Genomic DNA, 5,931 nt, shown 5'->3' with positions numbered 1-5,931 from the left:
ATTCCTCCCAGACCAGAACACAAATGGTTGAAAGTATAAAAAGTTATTACTTTAAGGAATGTAACATTCAGGACAAGTAGTCTTAATATTCAGAACTCTTTAGTGGCGGCTTCCTTATCTAAAGTAACTTTCTTAAGTTTCAGAACAGCTAGGCTCTTTCAAAGGCTCTAACTGTTCTCCCTGATCTCACTCTCCCTTATCCCTTCCTGTCCCTGTTGCAGGCACAATTGCCACTCACTGTCATTTTCCAACAGAGACTCTACCAGCTGTTCTCCCCAACTTTCCATTCCACTCCCCTAACAACAATGATTCTCCCGCTAGCTCTCCCCTGATCCATATTTTAGAAGCCTTCCGTCTATTACCACTTACTAAGATTTAAAAATAAAAGGAGGGCTTTCCAAAAGTGCATGCAGGCGACACTACAGAACTAAAAAGAGCATCCCCATTTCAAAAGGGTTGTAACTCAGTGACAGAGCACGTGCTTTTACAGGTTCAACTCTTCGGGTTTCCAGATACAGCAGCGGGGGGGGGGGGGGGCACTCCCTGCCTGAAACCCTGGAAAGCCACTGTCTGTCACTGCTAACAATATTCCTAGTTGCAAAACCAGAGCTGAGAAGCTATAGGGCTTTTCAGAGTCACAGATACAATGTGACTACACTAAATTTATTTATTTGGTGGCGTGAGAGACTCCAGCACATGCTGATCATTCATGTAATCAGATGTTCAAGTAAATGTGAATGTTATTCGCATGAGGTCATGAGATTTACATGGTGGGCACACAACAAGCTTGGCTAACACGTTCCATATGCCAGAGCAGCAAAACAGACAAAATGTGCAGGGGCTTCTTATCCCTCACACATAAGATCATACCCTGATCTTATGTAGAATTAATTAAGAATGTTTATTTCCTCTCTTCATCTTGGTGGTGAAGTCAGGCATGAATCTGCTTCCGGGTCATGTGGCCAGCATGACTAAGCTGCTTCTGGCGAACCAGAGCAGCACACAGAAATGCCATTTACCTTCCCGCCAGAGCGGTACCTATTTATCTACTTGCACTTTGACATGCTTTCGAACTGCTAGGTTGGCAGGAGCAGGGACCGAGCAACGGGAGTTCACCCCGTCGCGGGGAATCGAACCGCCGACCTTCTGATCGGCATCTATTTTTCTAGCAAAAAAACAAACAAAACCACTGCCTGTCACCATGCAATGAAAGCTCACTGCAAGGAATCAAGTGAGCTAGACAAAGATGCTAGAAAACTATTACAGTAGCAACAGCCAGGGCCACTTCTACCGTTAGGCAGAGTGGGATAACTGTCTCAGGCGTCAGATGCTGGTGACATTACCCATTTTATTAGTATTATTTTTTAGTATTCTGTTCATTTTGTAATTAGGATCCTCATTTGTTTTGCTAGTTATTCACTCAATTAGCATTCGTTTCATTATTCATTTCTTGCCTTTTTTATTACTCAAATTACTTTTCTTTCCTTTAACAGTTTTTTTCTCTCAGTGGCAGCAGCAAGACTAGCTTCTGTAGCTGTTCCTGGTGACTGCCAATCCTTCTCCCAGATTGCTCTAGAATGGTATTTTGGGTTTTTTTAAAAAAGGGTGGCCACTGGAAATGGCCACAGATGAGACAGGTAAGCTTCCCAGACCGACCCAACCTTGAATGATACAAATAAGGTATGTCACATTTGTTCTACTCTGCTTTTGTTTCAGAATGAGTGAAAATGGAAATGAAATGAGCCTGATTTGGTTCGATTTTAACTTCATTCCAAAATAAATGAATGACTGGGTGGACGTTAGAGTGTAAGCGATATATGGAGTGCCTAGATTTAAGTGAATGATTGTGCAGACTTTGGGTTTGCACTAAGCGAATAGATGGGTTTGTTTACTGGCAATCTGTTCAGGTGAGTACACCAGCAAACATGGACAAGCTTCTCCCACAATTAAAGATACCATAGCTCCAAAACCAGTTATGACCTCAACTCAAACATAAGAAGAAAATTCAGTTTGAGCTCTGGGTCAGTTTGAGTTCTCAACCCTATAGGGACTGTTATAATAGAAATCAAGATAGAAAAGATAGATAGATAGAAAGAAAGAAAGAAAGAAAGAAAGAAAGAAAGAAAGAAAGAAAGAAAGACGTTTGTTTGCTTGTTTCCTTACTCTGTATGTTCCCACTCGATCGTGTCAATCTGCAGATGTGACACTGTTACTTGTGCCACATAGTACACGTTCTGCATTGGCCTTTTAATGTGGCATCACCTACACGTTAGAACTCCTGGTCTGCTGCCATCAGGCAGGCATCTTCGCCATACTTTTCAAGTGCTTGCTTAAAACATTTTTGTTGAGGAAAGCCTATCCAGACATGCAGATGTTGACCTGTTTTAATCTTTTTTTAGTCTATTGTTAACTTTAATTATATTTTAAATGTGTTTAACTGACTGTTTTATTGGTCATTTAAATAGTTCTTGTAAACTGCCTGGAGGGCTTAAAAGAATAAAAATTAATAATAATAATAATTTGATAAATTAATTAATTATCGGCCCAGTATTGTGGAACACTTTTCCACTTTGCAGCAGTCTTCTTTAATAGTAATATTTAAATGTTTGCTGAAAACTTTTCTATGCTACTAGGCTTATGCAGGAGATTATAGAAAAAAATATCTAACAGTTTGCAGGTGATCTGTGATATTTGTGTGTGTGTGTGTGTGTGTGTGTGTGTATCCAAATGATGACGCACTGGAATGGCCACAAATTATTTTGTGTTTTTATATTGGGATTTTATGTTGTGAAGCACTTTGAGACCTGCGGGTATAGGGCGGTATACAAATGAAATATTATTATTATTATTATTATTATTATTATTATTATTAGGCTGCTGAAACCATTATCTGCCACTGGACGAGCATGCTGAGAAGATGATAGAGTTAACCCCTTACTTATTTTTGATAAGACGCTGATCCTCCTTCCTGAAATCTGCTACTATTGCTGTTGCTTTGGAGAGGGGGGCTTCCTACTCCAAATTCCGCTGCCCCTTCTCATGATCTGTGCTTCTGCTGAAAATCCAAAGTGTCATTCACTAGCATCAGGCTCTGGTTCCACATGGGGTAGATGACCAAAGGACAAAGGGGATGACTATTGTGTAGGATGCATGCCAGTAGACTCAGCACTTGCTCTCACTGTCTAATGGGTGAATAGGATGCTGTCATTAGAACTCACAGCACCTCTTCCTCTATTTTTCAGCAGCCAGTCAGGGGCTATATGATGATTTGGTAGTACAGAGAGAAATTGTATATCATTCTAATTTCATGTAGGAAGCAAAAGCATTCAATACATCTTGTGTATGTACATTCTAGGAAAATGCATAAACAGAGAAGAAATTGGCTGGCTTAATTCTGAACAGGGGAGCCAAACGCTATAGACTTTTCACAGTGGTTCCATGTACTGAAATGAGCGTTTCAAGAAACAGAGCCAAATTGGAGTTTTCGTTCCCTGCGACTCTAGTTTAGAGAATAGAATCCCTCAATATGCTGTGCAATTTCAAATTCACAAATGTTTTCTTGTTACACTCTCACAGAACAATTTATTTGGATGCGGCTTAGCGGAAAGTGAGTGGGTGCAAATCAGGATGCAACCGTAGTTGTTTCCCTCCCCCCCTTCACACTCGTACATGAATAAATGACTACAAAACAAAATGATTTTGTAGATGCAACATCCTCAGTCTTTAATGGTTTCATCTGCATTAAGCTAATCTGTCTAATCGTCAAGCCACAATTCAGCAGAGAGGTGAGCACATTTTAAAAACCCTGCACTTTGTCCCTGTGATCTACATTCTTTGATCAGCTTCTCTGCATTTCAAATATCTGTGAACACACCATCTCTCGAATCTGAAACTTGGGATGTAGCCTTATTTCATAGATCTGGCAAGCTGTGAGCCCTCTCTTGCAGTACTGTGCAGATTGCTTTGGTGCTCTGTCTAGAGCTTATTACACTTCTAGCAAGAATGAGAAGCCCAGGCAGCAGTAGAAACTGTTCAAGGTCACATCCTCACCCCATACATTTGAGGCAACGGCTTCCTCCAATGAATCTAGGGAACTGTAGTTTGTTAAGTGTGCTGGGAATCATAGTCCGTGGAGGTAAACTACAATTTTTGGGGGGGAACTATGTGCTTTAAATTTATGATGTGACAAATGGAAAACAGCAGAATGTGCGATAAAAGGTAAAGGTAGAGGACCCCTGGACGGTTAAGTCCAGTCAAAGGCAACTATGGGGGTGTGGTGCTCATCTCGCTTTCAGACCGAGGGAGCCGGCGTTTGTCCACAGACAGCTTTCTAGGTCATGCACCGTTTCTGGTGCAACGGAACACCGTGACAGAAACCAGAGTGCATGGAAACACTGTTTACCTTCCCGCCACAGTGGTACCTATTTATCTGCTTGCACTGGCATGCTTTCAAACTGCTAGGTGATAATGGAGAGCAAAGCATTGTGGGGGGGACCTCTTGTCCTACGATGGCAGGAGTAGTATTTAAGAAACCAGTTTGATACAATAGCTCACCATTGAACAACCACCTACATTTAAACTGTATTTTCGCAGAAGTGCCTTTGCTTGTGTGCATAGATAATAATGCTAGCAGGGGATGGCATCTTGTTTTCCTCTTATGTTCACTGAGGGGAAAGGCAGGCAGCAAGGCTCATGCATTGCAAGTGCCCTCCATGCATGATAAATGTATAAATCAGAAATTTTCAACCTTTTTCAGCCCACTGATCACTTGACCAACTACATTCTTTCTGCGGCTCCACTGTGGGGAAATGCACTCCGAGCCTCAGAGGCCCAGTTATGTCACCCCTTGCTTGCAGAGCCAGCAGCCTCTCACCCCTTTTTGAACACCTTCCCTTGTGAAATGTTCCCTTAGCCTCCTCTCCCCTCTCCTTGGGAGGCCTCCAGGCAGCCCCAGAACCACCATTCGCTTGAGAAGCTTGTAGCCAAGGCAGTTGCAACAAAAAGCCGAGCTTTTGGGAGGCAGAGATGTGAAAGGGCATCAGAGGAGGGAGGGAGGGAGGGAAGGAAGGAAGGAAGCAAAGAAAGAAAGAAAGAAAGAAAGAAAGAAAGAAAGAAAGAAAGAAAGAAAGAGGGACATAGGCCAGTGTTGTCTGCACAACCCCTGACCATCATTCAAGGCACCCCAGAGTGCCACACCACGCTGGCCTCTGGTATAAATTTATTTTAAACTCACTTTTATCCCATCTATTCAAAATATTATTGGTTTTTATCTTGAGGCTGCCGTCCTGGATATGCGTCTTTGAGAGCAGATGCTACTGAACACTTCAGAGTAAACATGCATAGGACTGCAGTGTGAAATGCAACAACAAAATTACATAAAAGCAAGGTGTCATTAATGTGGGAGAAGAGGTAGAGATTTATGTGGGGAATATTCAGAGAGGGAAGAGCTGAATATCTTTAAATGTTATTTTCAGATCCCATTTTTTAAAAATTTCTTGTGCGCTTTTGTTTTATTCAAATGTGGTGGTTGCGTGCATTTGCACCATAAAATGGAAGGAAAAGGCGATTTAAAGAGAAAACATCTAGCTCCTCTCTGCTGCCTCATATTCTAAAATGGAGCTAGTGTGTTTGTCAAGCATCACTGGGGCTCAGTAACAAAATATGTATGCAATAAGGAGGACAGAATAAACTGCATTGCTAAAGAGCAATGGGTAAGGTCTCTGCAAACCAATATTAAACATTAGACGTTAGATATCCTAGGTGGACACCCTTTCCACATCAACTTCCCCCTGCTAAGGATATATGGAATATGCGCATCAATATGCCCCAAATGCTAGAGCACATCCTGTTCCCTACATTGTACCTATTTTGGATGCTAAATTGCCAGATTGATTTCTTTGGTACCAGTCTTATCGCTGCACTGATAGTTTT

At 41.7% G+C, this 5,931-nt stretch overlaps 1 long non-coding RNA gene across 1 annotated transcript; it reads left to right on the top strand.

The window, feature by feature from the left end:
• The first annotated feature begins 1,119 nt into the window (after positions 1 to 1,119).
• Positions 1,120 to 3,713, top strand: LOC309348715. Its single transcript, XR_014159520.1, has 2 exons — positions 1,120 to 1,680; positions 2,874 to 3,713. It is a non-coding gene; the product is annotated as an uncharacterized lncRNA (long non-coding RNA).
• The last annotated feature ends 2,218 nt before the right edge of the window (positions 3,714 to 5,931 follow it).

The sequence above is a fragment of the Podarcis erhardii genome, assembly GCF_964252035.2.
Source record: "Podarcis erhardii genome assembly, chromosome: 1".
NCBI classification, from domain to species: domain Eukaryota; kingdom Metazoa; phylum Chordata; class Lepidosauria; order Squamata; family Lacertidae; genus Podarcis; species Podarcis erhardii.
This window is presented reverse-complemented; position numbering and strand designations above follow the sequence as displayed.